This window comes from Colossoma macropomum, unplaced genomic scaffold, assembly GCF_904425465.1.
Source record: "Colossoma macropomum unplaced genomic scaffold, Colossoma_macropomum, whole genome shotgun sequence".
Taxonomy (NCBI): domain Eukaryota; kingdom Metazoa; phylum Chordata; class Actinopteri; order Characiformes; family Serrasalmidae; genus Colossoma; species Colossoma macropomum.
This window is the reverse complement of record NW_023494800.1, coordinates 4592703-4612048: the sequence shown is the minus strand read 5'-3', so window position 1 is coordinate 4612048 and position 19346 is coordinate 4592703. Positions and strand designations below refer to the sequence as shown.

Below are 19346 nucleotides of genomic sequence, written 5' to 3'. Positions count from 1 at the left end.
CTGATTACTGAGCTGAAATCCAGCTCTCTTTATCGGATTCTTAGTGGTATTTTCAGACCTTACTCCGATCTAAGAAATCAGAGTGTGCTGTTTACACGACCATTTGAATAATCAGATAACTGTGATTATGGTGCGATTATTAAGTGCATGTAAATGTATTCAGTGTTAGATTAAATGTTTTAAAATACTTTCAAATTCAAAGCATGTATTCAACATAAAATAATGAAGATAATAAAAAATAACAAGAATTTGATAATATTATTAATATTGTAAATAAAATTTAGTTACCTTATGTTTCATTTTGACCAGTTCTCATTAGTGTAACCTGTTTATAAACAAGCACTTTTGTTTTTCGTAACGTAAAAGCTACTACACTAATCTAGTGGCACATTTTAAATGAAGACCTAGTACATTATTAATTGCTCTTAAAAGTTGTGAAAAATGTAAATAAAATTAACATTAAGGTGATGAACTGTGTGTATTATGAAGAATGATTAATAAAACTGCTTTTTTTGCATCGCTTCATATTAAATGATATCATAAGCTAAAGCTTACTGTGCTGTTACTGTATAGGCTGTTCTTGTAGCCTATTATTATTATTATTATTATTATTATTAACTATATGCTAAAGTCCTGCTGGACTCGGCCTGGTCTTTAAGCACACAGTGTGGTCAGCACCTGTTCGATCCACGCTGCACTGTACAGCTCCGCAAGGCAAATGGGTCACAGCCATGGGCACCATGCCAACTGGGCAGCCATGTGCCGATTCAAAACATTCAGCTCCTGCCAAACCTCCCTCTCTCATGCGTACCCGCACACAATCTCCGCCTTTCTCTCCCCTTTCCCCCAGCTTCACCCCTCCGACCCCCCCGACCGCTTGGCATCCGCTCAGATGGCACATTGATGGGGCATCAATATGGTGCCACTCAGGCCCGACCCAAAATGCCTTTCTGCCAAAATCTGCTTTCCCACTGGGCCTATTGAAATCTCCCACGATCCCTCGCTCTCTCAAGAGCCTGCCTGCCTCTCTCGCTCGCTCTGTGTGTTTTAGGGTTCTCATCGTCTTCCTGTGTCACAGCACATCACTGTTGTTTTGATTCGTGTTTGGACTCATCCATCTCCCTAGATACTGGCCACTCTGCCCTCCTCTCTCTCTCCCCCTCTCTCTCTCCATCTGCTCTGACTGGAGGGGGAAATATCTGCTGGTCTGTTTAATAAGCCTAATCAATAAACTTGCTTTGCTCATCTCTCCGGTCATTAGCAGCTCCAGCCTCGCAGGGAATCTCTCTCTGACCTTCTGACCAGGACAGAATGAACTGCTTATCATACTGGGCACTGTGAGCATACGCACTTGATGGTTCTTTAAGGGTTCTTTAGTAAAGAAAATGGTTCTATAAGGAACCATGAACCCTCAAAGACCCCTCTGCATGATTAAGGGGTTCTTTGCATTGTGAAAGGGTTCTAAAGTCTCTGACTTTACATCTACAAGGTGGACTGACAAGGTAGGAGTGGACAGTGAGTGGGCACAGTGTTTAAAAATTCCAGCAGCACTGCTGTGTCTGATCCACTCATACCAGCACAACACACACGAACACACCACCACCACCATGTCAGTGTTACTGCAGTGCTGAGAATGATCCACCACCCAAACAGTACTTGCTCTGTGAGGGTCCATGGGGGTCCTGACCACTGAAGAACAGGGTAAAAGGGGGCTAACAAAGTATGCAGAGAAACAGATGGACTACAGTCTGTAACTGTAGAACTACAAAGTGCACCTATATAGTAAGTGGAGCTGATCAAATGGACAATGAGCGTAGAAACAAGGAGGTGGTCATCATGTTATGCCTGATTGGTGTAGATGCAATATGGTTTTGTCAATTTCGTCCATATGGTGCAGACTAAGAGGCAGTGAGGGACTGTGGTGTCTGGTGGCCTTGTGTCGAGCTGCAGAGTAACACAATCCGGTGCCCGCAGAGGACAGAGGCGGGTGACAGACGTCTGTTGGACTATAAATAATGAGTCAAAGTCTTCGGTCTGGCACTAGATCTGACAAACGCCTCATGACATCATTCTGAAGGGCTGTAGGTCTGTATGAGAGCTCTTTTACATACAGAGAAATCTGAAAGGAAACAGAAAACAAAGGGACTCCAATAAAACGTACCACAGCTATTATAAACGATGGGTAAATGCACATACGTTTAACCCAGAGACGGAGGATTAAACAAAGACAGCTGAAAGAACTTGAGGATGTACAAAGAGACCGCAGGAATGACACACAGCTTTCACTACTCGACACCTGTTACTCATCAGCCATTCTGCGGGGGCAGAGTCATTATCTCTGCCCAGCTCAAAACCCCAGGCCAGTTCCACTGCGACGGCTTAGAAGTCCCCCTCAAATCACCTCCAAATCAATGATCTACAAAGACCACTTGTTCATTAAAAAAAAAAACACTGTTTCCTCTTAGATTACAGCTGAAAAAAAAAATGCCACAGTGAAAAGAATTCCCAAAGAGAGATTACCGATTACTTACCCTGCCCTAGATTCCTAACTGAACAGAAAACGGTTTGAGGAACTTACAAAACGTGACCAACAGCGCAAATCAGATTTTCAGCTTGAGGATTGAGGTCAGCAGCAAGTTTAAACTACTGTGCTTTGCACACAATAAATAAACTAAGAAATAAATAAGTTTTACTACAGGATCTACTTCACAGCTCTAAAGTGGGGCTAACAGCAGCAGGCCCCATGCTGCACCACTGTAAAAATAAATAAATAAATAAATAAATAAATAAATTTGTAAAAATCACAGAAGGGAAGTCTGAGAGCTCTTGGCAACCCAAGTACTTTGCAAAGGACACAAAATAGATACCCTCGCATATAATTACAGCACCGAGTCAGGGTGCTGAGCTAGGCCAGGGCTGCAGTGACCACACTAAAGGCAAATGCGGGGTCAGCTACAGTAAAAGCCTATATTTAGAGCCCAAAACACCACATTCTCTACAGTGCTCACGAGAGCTAGGAGGAGGAAGAGGATGGAGAAATGATGAAGGAGGTAAAAAAAAGACTGTAAACAAACAGAGGCTGCAGAGGTGTGTGGATTAAAAAAGGGCCTCCTGGGAAACTCAATCATATCACACATGGTTTTATGCCAGAACACAAATGTCCCATATTTAATACATACATGTAATAATATGTCCCATAAGAGACATCACACACACACACACACACACACACACACGCACACACGCACACACGCACACATATATATATATATATATATATATATATATATATATATATATATATATATATACACATATACACACACGTGTGTGTGTGTGTGTGTATGTGTATGGTGGATCATTCTCAGCACTGCAGTAACACTGATGTGGTGCTGGTGTGTTAGTGTGTGTTGTGCTGGTACGAGTGGATCAGACACAGCAGTGCTGCTGGAGTTTTTAAACACTGTGTCCACTCACTGTCCACTCTATTGGACCCTCCTACCTTGTCAGTCCACCCTGTAGATGTAAAGTCAGAGACGGTAGCTCATCTGCTGCTGCACAGTTTGTGTTGGTCATCCTCTAGTCCTTCATCAGTGGTCACAGGATGCTACCCACAGGACGCTGTTGGCTGGATATTTTTGGTTGGTGGACTATTCTCAGTCCAGCAGTGACACTGAGGTGTTTAAAAACTCCAGCAGCACTGGAGTAATGGACAATGAGTGTGTAAATTACATAAAGCTGAAAACACCCAAAGAGACATGTTACAAACACAGACTCAGACTGTATCCGTCACTGGTTGGGAACGTCTATGAATTAACAGCTAGGAGGCGAGATGAGCTGATGAGCCAGTTTGGACACTTTACGCTTCTACTTTAACAGCTGCATACAGTGAATGAAAAACGACAACTAAACGATGAATCACAATTACTTACATGACAATTAAATGTCAGCTAAACTTTGATGATCATAACAGGCCAATAAGAACCTATATGTATTAATATTGTGTTTCATATGTATATGATCTCTTAAGGCTGAACCTAAATCTTAATCTGAAAAAAAAAAAAAAATACTGTTTTAAAAAATGAAACATGGAGCTTTTGTAAAAAGTGCTTTAGAAGCATCTTCCCTTTTCTTTACACACACACACGCAGACACACACACACACACACACACACATGCAGACACACACTTCACTTCACTTTTCTTACAACACTGTAAAAAGTAATTACTAGCTTTGCTGCCTCTTCATCTGTCTATTAAAAAAGGCTGGTTTGAAAAACTGCAAGCTCTACTTTTAACATCTGCTGCTGAAGCTCTATTCTGGTCTGGAGGTCAAACTTTACAAAGTCACCTAAAAGTCCTGCAGCGTTCCAGCCTCTAAAGCAGACCAGCACAAGAGGAAGAAAGGAAGCTGCATTTAGAGGGTTTATTTCCGGAGGAGTAGGGAATTCTCTGGACTGCTGGTCAACTCCGCTAACGTTACTATCATCCGTACGAGGCTCGTGATGAGTCACCCGCAGCGCCATGCTTGGGACACTTTTAGACAAAGCTTCCTCCAACACGCATCGTTCTCCACCGAACAGGTGTTGAACACAGAGCAGCACTGCAGCAATGAGAGACGTCAAGGAGAGCATGCAGACTATGAGAAACTGGAGACTTGGGTGAAAGACACAATCACAGGCCATGCTAAACGGCTATTGTTGTACTTCCAGCGGAACGCAGGCCTGTGGATGGCATCTGCATTGCTCAGAATACACTTGCTGTTAACAGGGAAGAAGAACAGGTGTATATGTGGATGAATGTCTGACCCTGACTGAGCAGAAAACACTTTGGGGGCAGCCCGAGGAACCAAAGCTACGTTCACATAGCAGGTAAAGTGGCCCAAATCTGATTTTCTCACCAAATCCGATTTTTTTGTTTGGCTGTTCACACTATCTTTTAAATGTGAACATCAGTCTGAACAGATCAGCTCCTAAACTGACCCACACGAGTAAAAGAACAGAGCTTCACACGGCTCATCCAAAGGTAAACAATCACGACTGCCACCAAACGCCAGTCGCTCCCAGAGGGTTCAGCTTCATCTTCACCAGCATCACAGGAGCCATCATGAAGCTTCACTGACTGACAGCTGGGCTCATCACCCAGAATGTGTTGGAGCTCGCTGTAAAAAGGGTGCGGTCACTTCTTTGGTTCGCGTCCTCGGATTCTTTAAACTTCGCTTTCTTTGAAGCTACAGCCTCGTTCTCCTACGGCCGCGTTCGGCCATTTCTTTCTAAATCTCTACTAATTTTTTGTACAGAAAAATCAGCCTAAATGTTTATGAGTCTCAGCAGCGCAAAATTATGACAAACGTGGAGCTGGATTAACGTAAAAGTCATATGAATTCCGATCTGGCTGTTCACACTGAGCCGCATTGCCGCATATCGGATGCGTATCGGTTTTCAGTACCACATAGGAAAGCATCTGAAATCGGAATTGAAAATGTCAGATTCAGTGTGTTTATCTGTTCACACTGACTCACATCTGTGTCACATATGAAGAAAAAGATCGGATTTGGGCCACTTTTACCTGCTGTGTGAACAAAGTCCAAGTGACTGAATCTGGTTTGATTCTGTGCAAAAGTCTGTCACTATTCTTGAAACCTTAAAGTGATGATTGAGACACAAAAACTTACCCCCAACTGTTTACTTTAGAACTACTGTAGCCAACAAGTAAAGCATGCATTTAACCCACCATTTAGTATGGTGTAAACTGCGCGCCTAAATCATAGAAAAACGTCCTCAAACAGCACTGAGTTGTTAATTAAGTGTGCTTGTAGGCTTACTTGTGTGGTTTTGGACACTAATGATAGACATATATCCATAAAAACAGACAAAATTACATCACAGAGCTAAAAACCAGTAGTACTGACCAAGTCTAAGTTTGTCTGGACAAAGCAAGTCTAATGCGACCACTTAGCCTCCTTTCACATTAGCTATTGCACCATGATGAACCAGAAAAGATTTAATCTTGCAAATCAAAATTTCCTTGCTTTTTGTAGTAAGAGAGTTTGATGTAGAGTGTAAACGCTGTAAAAGTTTTAAAACGTGCTATTCACTCCCACTCCATACGGTCCATGTGTGAAAGGTGCAAAAACAGCCTCAGAACAATCAGAACAGACTTTATTTACATACCTGTCTTAAAGGCACAGCAATAATCAGCCTGTTTAATTCTGAGAAATGAAGAGAGGTTAGAAAATGTGGTAACACTTTCTAGGAATGTCACCTTTGTAAGCATCTATAAACACATTAATAACATGTTATAATGCATAAGACATTATAAACATAGCTATGAATATTTATGAAAATGCATTATACGTTATAGCCATGTTTATTATGCATTATGAATTGTTAACATAATACATTATAAGTACTGTTCATAACAAATTATAAGAGCTCATAAGTCGTATTTGTCCGCTCTAAGTAAAGTGAAGCGTACTGTACTAAAGCCTCCTCCAGTGTTCAGAGTGAGGCTTCAAGTTGAAGGATTTACTGAAGGATTTACTGAAACACTAAAACATACACAGTAAAGCACATTACAGGCTTCAAATGTCAGAGTTTAAACTAGTGCTGCCATCAGTGTTTTACCCAATGTGGGAAAGGTAATGTTCACCACCGTTAGCTTGGTATTTGTCTTTACTTTACGCTCTCCAAGCTGGGACTGACTTCTTTGGCACTGACATTATAACATGTTATTAACACTATTTATAATGTATTATATTAACAATTCATAATGTATAATAAACATGGCTATAAAGTGTAATTCTTTTTTATAAATATTTATAACCATGTTTATAATGCCTTATGAATACATTATAACATGTTATAAATGCGTTTATAGATGCTTACAAAGGTGACGTTCACAGAAAGTGTTACCGAAAATGTTTATGCAAAAATGAATTATGTCAGTCTTTGTTACATTAACGCACATATGCATCTTAAGTGGACCAAGAAATATGTATGATATGGGCCTTTTACGTTGAAAATTTGTACATATGTTTACTGCATATTTACGTAACTATGTTTATTTGTATTTATGCGTATTATGTGATTCTGACTTCTATGTTTTACAAAAGCAAATTTATGTTAAGTTTGCATGAGTGAGCGTTTCCTTGTATACAAATCATGTAATAAGAACTTTGTGGAACAGGCTAGTTAAATCTGGAGGAAAAACTATTTCAACTTATATGATTAACTATATACATTAATGTTTATTGGAACTACAGCATTAACTAGTGTTTTTGAATCACTCAAACAGTTACCTGTGTAGGTGAGCGAGCAACTGTGTCAGTTGTACTGGCTTGTTTGATATGAAGAAATCAGTGACTATAAATGCTTCTATTACTTTAGCTACATTCGCCATGTATATCCAATAAAAAAACTATAAAAACCAAACTTGTTCTAACTGATCAATTACATTTGAAGAGAAAATCTGTACCAGTGGACGAGTCAACCCATTAGATAAACAGGAACGAGGAGTACAGTGTGCTAGCTAGAGTGAAAGCTTGCCTACCTGTATTTGTAACACAGCCTTACAGAAACTTGAGCCATGAAACACTCATAAGTGGAATAATAGCACTAATTGCTCTATTCATTCTTCAGTGTGTGCACATGTACACTTCTTTACTGCTCATGTTCTCTGGTCTGCTCTCTTTGTTGTGACCAAACGTCTTGGATTTCACAAAACAGTAACAGGAAATTTGACCTTGTGAAGAAAAACAGATGTTAAGGTTTGGTTTAGGTGAAAGCAGAGCTACGCCATATAGTTGTATGAAAAACTATGGACGCCCTTTCGCTGGTGAAGTCTCAGAACTTAACTCATTAGGCCTTAATTGATTCATTAGGACTCAATAGGTTAGGATCGGTCAGATGATGAAAATCTCAGAGTGTAATAAATGATTGGACACAATGTCAACTAACATTTAACAATCACGGGTTTCTCTAAGTAGCTGGCTGAAGATCTGTAAATGAAACTAATTGATGCCTATAAAGCAGTCGTATGCTATAAAAAGATACCAAAGCATTTCCAGCTTGCAGATTCCGCTGAAATGTCATTCAGAAATGGCAGGTAAGGGGAACTGTGGAAGTCAAGGCCAGATCTGACAGACAGAGAACATTTTCAGATAGAACTGCGTATATGCTGGCCAGAAAGGCAAAGCAAAACCCCCATATGACAGCAAAGGACCTGCAGGAAGGTTTAGCTGACAGAAAGAGTGGTGCACTGTTTTACTTACTATTCATTTGTTTAAACAGACTGACAAAGTGTGACTGATGAGTGGCTTATTATTAGTTATGCAAAATGACATTTATCTTTACATATCTTATAAATGCAACAACATATTAAACAGGAAGGAGTAGATAAACGGCAGAAAGAGCCACTCCTAACTCATCCTTAAAGGGCATTAATAGGGAGCTGCAGTAAGAGCCTTAAAGTAGATTCATTTACTCATTAGAAGGGATGGATAGTGTATTTCTAAAGTCATAATTCAACAGAAACACCTCACAGAGATGGAACTACAGTGTGCCTGTGTGCATTATTGTAGTTCTTTAAGAGCCAGTTCTCAGGTAAAACATCCCGTGCTATCTTACCTCCCCTCTCAGACCCCAAATCCTGACTCTTAAACCCCTAACCACGGGGAAATGACTGGCTTTAGGAGGTGCCAGTAAAAACACCACAACTTCCTCATAAACTCTCATACACTCTTAATAAGAGTCTCGGAAATGAATTAAACAGAACCAGATGCACTGCATTGAGATGGGCGACAGAGAGGAGGGAATACAGGAAAGAGAAAAGGAGAAATAGATGAGAAAAGAGAGGTAGAGCAAAAGGAAGAGGTCACACAAGAGTGAGAGATATTTGTACAAGTAAGGGTTGAATATTTATGATTGTCAAACTGCCAAGACGAGGCAGCAGAAGCAAAAATCATTTGCCCGAATTCTTTTTCAGGGAAGATTCATTTAGTTAACAACATATACTGCTTTCACTTGCTTGTGCGCTGAGTTAAATCCAGCCACTCACACTGGTTGCTGGTAATCGTCTGTAGCATGAGGAGCGATCAAAATCACCACGTCTCATTTATTTAATTCCCAGATAAAGTACAAATTTTACATTTCCAGGAGATATTTCTGAGGAGATTAGGTAAAATAATCCAACTGAATTAGGAAAGAGAAAGATGAAGTAAAAATAAGTGAAAAAATGAGATGTTCCTACAGAGAAAATGGGGCTCCTAACAACCACCTGGAAGACCTGGTAGACACCAAAACTGCCCCCATCAGATAAACAGCACTTAAAGCTTTCATCTTTAAGAGAGAGGAGAAAATCCATGGAGTTAATTTTGTGCCAAAAGTTTCAAATAAAATTATAAAAGTCACAAGCAAAATGTTACATAATATATAATAATTATATTGTATAATATATAATTAATAAATGTCCAAAATATGTTGCAAATACAAATAATGAGAGTTAAACCAACCTTAATCTTTCAAAAAGATGAACAAAGGTGGTGCAGCTTTGCTCATTCATCAACGCCCAAAATAACAGGTGGACACAGGACTCAAACGTATCACATGTTTAACCGTTTAAAAGAATATCAAACACTGCTCATAACATCTGATACGCCAAAACAACGCTGCACTCATAGCAGCACTCAGCATGATGTGTTCTGTCATGTCGGCGTGGGTCAGGCTGCGTGGCTACGTGTTTATAAGACTGGTCACACCAAGCCAGTTGACCAACAGAAAGTGGACCCACTCCCTGTTAAAAAGTACCAAAAGTCAGATGCATGCAGATGCAAAAAAGTATCATCAAAATCAGCAAACAGAAAAAATGAAAGCAAAAACTGGGAAAACAAGTGAATAATTCATACCTGAAAAAGTGAAAATGAGTAGAAGCCTTTTTGGAAAATAAGTTTGATTTGACTAATTATTTGTATTTGCAACAAATTTCTGACATTTTTATACTCAATATTGTGGATTGTATCATTTTATTTGAAACTTTTGGCACAAAATAAACTCCATAAAGCTCCAGATCTGAAAACATCCACAGGTGTTTCTGTCCATCCTTCCACTGTGAGAAGACGACTCAGCGCTGTGGGTCTGAGAGGATGTGTAGCTGTCAAGAAGAACCTCACTGAGAAAAGGAGACGGACACATCAGACAAAGAAGCTGAACAATGGACTGACCACCCCAGAGTCCAGACCTCAACATCACTGAATGCGTATGGGATTACCTGGACCACAAGAAGCAGGAAAATGCAAAACCAACTTCAATGACTGAACTTTAGAAGTGGGAAAATTTTCCCTTACGATTTCTTTGAGAAACTGAAACAAGTTCACTGAAAAGAATAGAAGTAATAAAAGGCGAAAGGTCGATACACTAAAAACTGACCTTATATTTAGTTAAATATGCTTTCTGCTTTTTTCTGATGCTTAAAAAAAATAACTGCCCATTTTGACTACAAATAAAATGAAATCTGTCTTTTACACAGGAGAACACAACAATAACGATAAAAAATCAGTACAACTGCTATTAGTTCAACAGTTTGTTGAAAACAAAGCTCAGGTTCATACATAACTTATGTTTTTTGCACATATCCTTTTATTTATATTAGAAAAATATGTTTAACCTTTTATTCTCCAGGGGTATATTTTGGTTTGTCCATCTGAATTTACATGACCAATTCGTAAGGCAAATTATTCAGTAACTGCATGAAATAAATGTACATTTTTATTTTATTTATTTTTTTTTGTAAAAGCTCCCCTCAAATTAACAGAACATGTGTTTTATGATCACACATATTGCTATATGCTCACAACTGACTGCTGAAAGCCAAAAATCTTAGACGCTCTTCGTATTATTTTATAAAAATAATGTTTACAGAGCAGATCACTGAAGAGACGCCATCTGTTTATAGTTTACAGCCCAGATTTGTGGAAAAATGGGTCGACTTTCAGTAGAAAAAAACTTCAGCTTCTTTTATTATAAGGGTTTAAAATCACATCACCCATCTATTTGACTGGAAAGAAGACAGTTACAGCTCTCATACGACCCCCACCTTTAGAATGTAGCTTATGAAATATGTAAGTTATTAAGAATATGACGAAGTGCGTTTTGGAACCACTGGTGGTTCCAAGGAGTTGAAAAGGTTAAAAGCATTTGCTGAGGACAGTCTTAACTCTGTCCAGGACGGTGAACTTTCGGTCAACTTGCCCTGAGGAAAAAGTCAACACTGAACCCTGCAGGGATACGATTCGTCTGTAGGGGTGTAGCTCCTGCTCTCCACAGCACTATTCTGGGAGCCACTAAAGATCAGAGGCAAAAATCACAGGCCTGAGTTATGATGTCCTACCGCAGGTGCCTCATATGTGTGTGTGTGTGTGTGTGTGTGTGTGTGTGTGTGTGTGTGTGTGTATGAAAACACTAGACACGGATCAAGTTTAACCTTGGAGGGCCAGATTACTTTTAGCGAGTGCTAGTTATCTTGATCCTCCTCCCCCGTCTGCGTGGGTGTATGTGCGTAACCTGGGCAGCTTTAGTTTCCAGTTTCTCTCAGGACGCAGATGAGAGTGCAGCGCAGCAGGAGCTGGCATTTAACAGCAAATCTGTTTCCTAGAGTTTCCTTCCTCGCAGAGGTCTGGCGTTGCCGTAATCCTCACACGCACACACACAGTGCGAGCATCACACGAAATCAGGGCGGAACAAACACACAGACCCCTGAGAGCGCTCCGAGAACTCGCCAGTGTATTGTATTACTGTAACACACAACCCCTCATTTAAATAGTGTACAGCTAATTTAGGACTTTTCCTGTAAACCACAGTTCACAGTTCTCAATTTCAGAAACTCAGTCATTTATCAATGTTTCTGCTCTACTGCACCTCACAGTTAGGGCCCGTCTACATTTTCCATCTTTTTTTGTAGAAACTAGGAAGAGAAAGTTGACAAATCCAGCTAAAACAGGTTAAAGCAGTTGAAGAACACTGTTGATTGTTTTTGATAACCGATAAATTCATACAGTAAGTTTATACAGTTGCTATCGTGCTGCTACAGTAATCTAGCTTGTTAAGGTATTGTTGGGTGGTTGTTACCGTAGTAACTGCATAGCAACCTTAGCTGTTGCTATGGTTGCTGCGCCGGTACGTATAGTGGTTGCTAAGGGTGTTGCTAGGCCACTGTGACGGTACTTACTGCCATTGCTAAGGTGTTGCTAGGAAAATGCAACGGTATGCATTGTGGTTGCTAAGGTGTTGCTAGGAAAATGCAACGGTATGCACTGTGGTTGCTAAGGTGTTGCTAGGAAAATGCAACGGTATGCACTGTGGTTGCTAAGGTGTTGCTAGGCCATTGCTACGGTATGTATTGTAGTTGCTAAGGTGTTGCTAGGCCATTGCTATGGTATGCACTGTGGTTGCTAAGGTGTTGCTAGGCCATTGCTATGGTATGCACTGTGGTTGCTAAGGTGTTGCTAGGCCATTGCTATGGTATGCACTGTGGTTGCTACGGTGTTGCTAGGCCATTGCTACAGCATGCCATGTGGTTGCTAAGGCGTTTTTAGGCCATTGCTACGGGATGCACTGTGGTTACTAAGCTGTTGCTAGGCCATTGCTATGGTATGTATTGTGGTTGCTAAGGTGTTGCTGGGCAATTGCTATAGCATGCCATGTGGTTGCTAAGGTGTTGCTAGGCCACTGCTACGGGATGCCATGTGGTTGCTAAGATGTTGCTAGGCCATTGCTATGGTACGTACTGTGGTTGCTAAGGTGCTGCTGGGCAATTGCTATAGTATGTCATGTGGTTGCTAAGGTGTTGCTAGGCCACTGCTAGAACATGCCATGCAGCAGCTAAGGTGTTGCTAGGCCACTGCTTCAGTATGCATTGTCGTTGCTAAGGGTGTTGCTAGGCCATTGCGACAGTACGTTTTGCGGTTGCTAAAGTGTTGCTAGGCCATTGCTATGGTATACCATGTGGATGCTAAGGAGTTGCCACGCTGTTGCTACAGTATGCCATGTGGTTGCTAAGATGTTGCTATGCTGTTGCTACAGTATGCTATGTGGTTGCTAAGGTGTTGCTAGGTCGTAGCTACGGTATCCCATACTTGTGTAACAGTGAGATAACAGGAGTCTACTCTGACTGCAGTCGAATAAGAGGATATGGTAGAAGCACTGTAGCATTTATATTAAAGATCATGTATTTTGTCAATAATTTATTTCAAGACTTGATTAATCATTATGCTATTACATTATTATACATGTGGAATGAGTTTCAGGATGTTCCAGGATGCATTCCATGATAATTAAACCGTGTCTGAAGAACAGAATAATAGGGAGAATTAAAAGGAAAAAACTAAGACTATCAAACTGGCTTTTTCAAAAACGCAGCACTGTAGTATGTAGTCCTGCATACTCACTTCAGTCTATAAAACAGTCCCCTCTCTGCAGGCTGAATTAAAAGCATGTCGTAAACACAGCGGTTTTCCCTGCCATAGATCAGCTCACTTCCTGCTGCTCCACGTCGCCCCAGGACTCTCCGAGACAGTACAGAGGCAGTGGCAGCGTCCCACTCGCGGACTATTCAGCACCGCAGCACATCGCCGATTTCACACAGTGATTTAGGGTCAGTGCACACAAAAACCTTCTGGAGAGCTGCTGGGAAAACTCTCAGCATCCTCTGGCAGCACCAGTCAGTCTGCTTTTCCTGGACACTGGCAAACAGGAAAATGCTAATTTCTCCCTCACACACATCCACTGTAGGGGTCTGAATCACTGTCTCATGGATACAGTACACATCAAGATACATGGGCAGCAATTCAATACAGCAGTGAGGCAGAGTCGGATCAATACGCTGTTAAACAATACAAGAAACTGCAGAGCAATCCGGTAACTATTCTCAGCTAGAATCTGAAACACGCCAAGAAAGACAGCCAAACGTTGAGGATGCATCAGATTTCTGTAAGTGAACTGCTTTGCAGGTCCTTGTATTGCTTAATAGTGTATTGAACTAAATCCAATCGCATTATTGTATTGATCTGTGGCCGTTAACGCACCCACCATGCAGCACGCACTGTACGGCAATCGTACTGTCATAATTTGACAAACTAAATTTACCTTTGGAAAAATAATCAAAGATCAATAACATCTGCTTTCTTAAATGACAAATAAATGACTAAATGATTTATTACATAACAAAAATCTCATTTGCTATTACTATTTCTCTGTTACAGCTGGGCTAAACAAGAAAAAAACAACTGTACATTGTACATATAGTTGCTGTCGGAAGAAAACCTTGTATATCCATTTTTGGCCTTTTTCAGTTTTTGGCATAATTTGAAAATGCCTGTTGTCTTTTACATTGTGTGTAAATTTCATGATGAATGGACCAAAAGAAACGGCCCAAAATGACCACATTCACACGGTCCTGACCAAACGGAGAGCCATTCTGAACAACAAAATGAGAAATGGGACACCCTAAGGGCGAGGACCGCAGGGCTTCCAGTGCGCCAAACGGGACAGGGCTATCGTGAAATCGTAGACCACTTTGTCGTCCGCACTATTAGCACGATAATTTTCTTGAAATTCTCACAAATAAGCATTTTAACAGTGAAAAGTCTGTCAGTCAGACTGACACCTTAGGGCAGTTTGGACAAGGCTGCTCTTGATGGAGCAAAGAAAAAAGCCAGAAAACTCTTAAAACAGAAAAAACAAGAGAAGAAACCCCACCAAAGCAAAGTAAATCCAGCAACCCACAATAAACAAGTCTTCAGCGAAAGCAAAAGCAGATTTGGGGATCATGCAGGACACAGAACTCCAAAAAGGAAGGCCGTGAGGGGGTCAAAAACGTGAAGAGAAAAATAATTAAATAAATAAAAACCAAAGTCGAATCGCAAAACAAGAGGAAGCGCAGTGCGGGACAGTGAGCGTGAGGAGTTCCAGCTCCGAACAAGCAGCCGAAAGAAAAACAGGGGAGCAGCAGACTGAACCGTGAGGGAGGAAAAAAAAAGGGGACAGAGCGAGTGGGAGATTCTGACCTGTAACTCTTCCACGATGTTCAACAAGACGACAGGATCCTTCCTTCAGAGAGAATTAAAAAATCCTCCAGCTAGAAAGAGAGAGAGAGAGACACAGAGACACAAAGAGAGAGAGAGAGAGAGAGAGAGAGGTGGCAAAACAGAGTTAATCAATGTGGACTATTTGTGATGTGATGGGTTATGACAGTAGATGCTGATGACATGCTTTAAAGGAACACTGCGCAGTTTTCAGCCTAACCCTCCGTTCACACCGGCAGCGGCGCGGCAGCTGGTGATTTCCGGCGACAGGAGGCGGCGCGAAAGTTGGTGAGGCGAAGTGGGCGGAGTCGACGACGCAACAAAGTTGAGCGGAGTTTAACTTTATGCAAATAAGGAGCGAAGCGATGTGGTGATTACCAATAGGAACTGAGCACTGAGCAGCGTAGTACGCGCTTTATCTCCGCTACTGTGAAACGGTCCTAGATAACTGTTCCTACTACAGGGGTAACAATGGCGGCGATGCTTTCGCAGCAAATAGACAGTAAAAAAGACCAAATACCGTTTTCCTCACAAACTGACCGCACAGACGCAGAGATTAAATTAAAACAAGCACATAAGTGATTTCTCACCAGGATTTTTATTTATAGCGGGTACGCCTCTGATTTGTGCTTGGCATCAGTGAAACCATGGCAACCAACAGTCCACTCAAGTTCAGAATCACGAGTTCAGAATGAGCGACCAGCGTTTTTGGCAACAAGAGGCGAAAAGTCGCTGCCGGTGTGAACGTAGGGTAATACTTCATCTCATGTAGCGCAGGATTGACCACCACAGGAAACTGATTTTGATGCGTTTTCCTGTACTTAAAAAAATAGGCCAAAAAACGCCGTTGCTGATTTCAGCGAGTAACATTTTTTAGAACATGTTCCTTTAAATTAAGCTGTAAATCTGTATAATCAAATCTCTTCCATGAACCATGTGGACAGCAAATTAATATTCCAAACATTTATTCACTGAATTCAGCCACTGATCATTGTTTTCTATTTTAAGCAGGGATGCGCTGATGTGGGAGTCATGGGCTGGTGCCAACGCTGATACAGAAACACTTCTAAAATGTAGAAATTTGGACTAAATCCACTGGATCAGCATTACAAAGAAACAAATATATTTCTGTTGGGTTACAAATGCAGTAAAATGACTAAAATGCAGATATTTTAGTTTAGCAACCCAGCATCACCTAATCACTTCAGAAGTATAATAACTACATCAGATATCAATTTGAAATAAGAATCAAATGTCAGATGCTGATTTGTAGCCGAGATCCAAGTCCACAGATTCTCCACGCTTCCAGATTTTGATCTGTGGTAATCAAGCGAACGCTACAGACGCAGCAGATGGGGATTACGTTTAAAAAGCTGGAGTATTCCTTTAAAACAATAGATAAGAAGTGGAATGGAGACTAATGCATAATAACAGCAAAATACAGACATGCAGAAGCACCAAACAAACAGAGCCCACCCTCAGCTCCAGGGCCGTCTACTCATCATTAACAGAGTCCTGATACAAACAGAACCAAACAGACACTCACTCACTCACTCTCAGGCAGATCTGTCTGAACAGGAAGAGACCAGGCCGCTGTCTGAGTTTACTTTGAGGGAGGAGCTGATGAGGTCGTCACCCTCGTAAAAACACTCACACTGACGAGTGTGTCTGTTTGTGGTGTGTGTGTGTGGTGCGTGTGTGTGGTGTGTGTGTGGTGCGGACGCAATGAGGCCATTCAGACATTTCATAGTTCACTTACAGACATAAGCGCACATGCTCACACAGAACATTGCTAGATTGATATCACAGCTTCAACATGCAAAAGTTCATGCACGTGTGTGTGTGTGTGTGTGTGTGAGAGAGAGAGAATAAATAAATGAATGAAAGAACAAACAAACATTACAAAACACAGGAAAAAACACTGCAATTTATGTTTTATTTACTATCCAAAACCGGTGGTTTTGTATATCTAACAAAATGTCTATGTTTGTGTTGTAGTCATGGCGACCCCTGGTTCCTATCACCACCACTGTAAAGACATCTGAGTTAATCATCTTCTCTACAATGATTGCATATTATGTGCCAAACAGCAACTGAATTTCAATTCGACCAACCAGAGATGCATCTGACTATCAAGTGTAAACTTACGTGGACAAAATCCTTTCAGGTTGCAATCCAGATACTAGTCACATGAAATGCTCAGGTACAAACGGGGTCTAATACAAAATGCAACTAAAAACAAAATGCAATGATGCGCAAATCATTTAAACCCTGTGTTTAATTGAAAATTGTACAAAGACAAGATATCAAATGTTTTCATTATTTTATTTTTTTAATATTCGCCCATTTAGAATTTGATGACAGCAACGCGTTTCAAAAAAGGACAAGGGCAACAAAAGACTGGTAAGCCGTGTAATGCTAAAAAAAATAATAACATTAATAAAAATAAAATAAAGATACAAAAAAAACCTGATGGAACATTTTACAACTAATGAGATTAACTGGCAACAGGTCAGTAACAGAACTGGGTATAAAAAGAGCATCTCAGAGAGTCTGAGATGAGGAGGGGTTCACCACTCTGTGAAAGACTGCACAGACAAATAGTGCAACAATTCAAGAATAACTTTTCTCAACATAAAAAGCAAAGAATTCAGGGATTTCATCATCTATAGTACATAATATCATTAAAAGGTTCAGAGAATCTGGAGAAATCTCTGTATGCAGAGGACAAGGCCGAAAACCAGTACTGGCTGGCCGTGATCTTCGGGCCGTCAGATGGCACTACATTAAAAACAGACATGATTCTGTAGTGGAAATCACTACATGGGCTCAGGAACACTTCTGAAAACCACTGTCCGTGAACACAGCTCGCTGCTGCATCCACAAGCGCAAGCCAAAACTTTATATATGGTTTCTTCTTTGCATGGTAAATAGGACCCAGAAACGCCGCCGCCTTCTCTGGGCCCAAGCTCATTTAAGATGGACTGACACGAAGTGGAGAAGTGTCCTGTGGTCCGATGAATCAAAATTTGAAATTCTTTATGAAAATCATGGACAAAAGAAGAGGTGATGCAGCACAGTGGTAAATCTGTTCCTGTCTCAACTTTATCAAAACTTGTTGCATCAAATTCAAAACGGGCATATAATAAAAAAAAATCTCAGTTTTAACATTTGATATGTTGTGTTTGTACTATTTTCAATTGAACACAGGGTTTAAACGATTCACACTTCTTTGCATTCTATTTTTATTTAGATTTTGCACAGTGCCCCAACTTTTTTTTGGAAACAGGGTTGTAAGCAAGCAAATCTCCTTATAAGTCATGCAAGCCTTGCAAAAGAGATTTATGTAAAAACACGTTATGGCATGAGTTGTTTTCCAAAAGCAGTGAGATTATATTCCTGGCATTTGTTCAGCAGTAAAAATTCAACCCTTAAGGGCAATAAAAGCGAAGTATCCACCCACTCAGCACTGCACGGCACGCCAGCTCAAACCTTCACCCACATTTATTTACCATTACGAGGAGAGAGAGAGAGACTTTTCTTCTGGTACACAACCTGTTGCTAGACCCCCATACAAACACATACATACGCACACAAACAAACGGTCCAAGCTATGATTACAAAACAGCCATTGTTTTCTAAGCACATGCAAATGAGGAAGGTCTCTAGACTGTGGGCCGGCTGATAAAATGTCTGTGCATTTATGCAAAGCTAAATTATGCCTCTATTACAGCTCAAAACAGACATCCAGCTAGAAAAAAGACAAAAGAAAGATTGAGGTCATCCTGGCAGCAGTGTGGAGTTCCTCTAGTAGTGATTAAGACTTGTTTAATAGGGAGAGGCTGATCCGAGATCTGTCCAGGGGTTAAACAGGCCATACAGTGAGATAACAGATGGGCGTCTATTCTGTTTACGTTCTTTTCCTCACAAACTGAAGACGCTTCAATACGTCACGAGTCTCCAGACCCTCCCCTGAAGCAGTGCGAGGAGAGGAGCATGAAACTTCTTCAGTGCTTCACAACCTGACCTTGGGTCAAACCAAGTGTGAAAGTTTAAAAGGGCTCATAGAATTGAAAATTCCTTCAATTTTCCAGTTCACACCGTCCACATACGGAAACTTGGCTACAAAAACAGCCTGTTTTGATGACGTTTGATGTTTTTGTGATGTCACAAACACCAGTGTGTTTAAGTAAACCACCTATTCAGCCTGCAGCAGTTTAACTCCGCCCAATCAGCTTAAAGGCGCCATAGAATGGAAAACCATTTACAC

General features: G+C 40.8%; 1 protein-coding gene across 2 annotated transcripts in view; it reads right to left on the bottom strand.

Annotated features, from left to right (window-relative positions):
* The window catches only part of sema4d (sema domain, immunoglobulin domain (Ig), transmembrane domain (TM) and short cytoplasmic domain, (semaphorin) 4D), a 131631-nt gene that overhangs the window by 57404 nt on the left and 54881 nt on the right, over positions 1-19346 (bottom strand). For both annotated transcript variants that reach the window (XM_036589027.1, XM_036589028.1), the window contains exon 3: positions 15059-15129. The gene's annotated coding sequence lies outside the window, so the exon portion shown is untranslated. The remainder of the gene's footprint in view (positions 1-15058; positions 15130-19346) is intronic.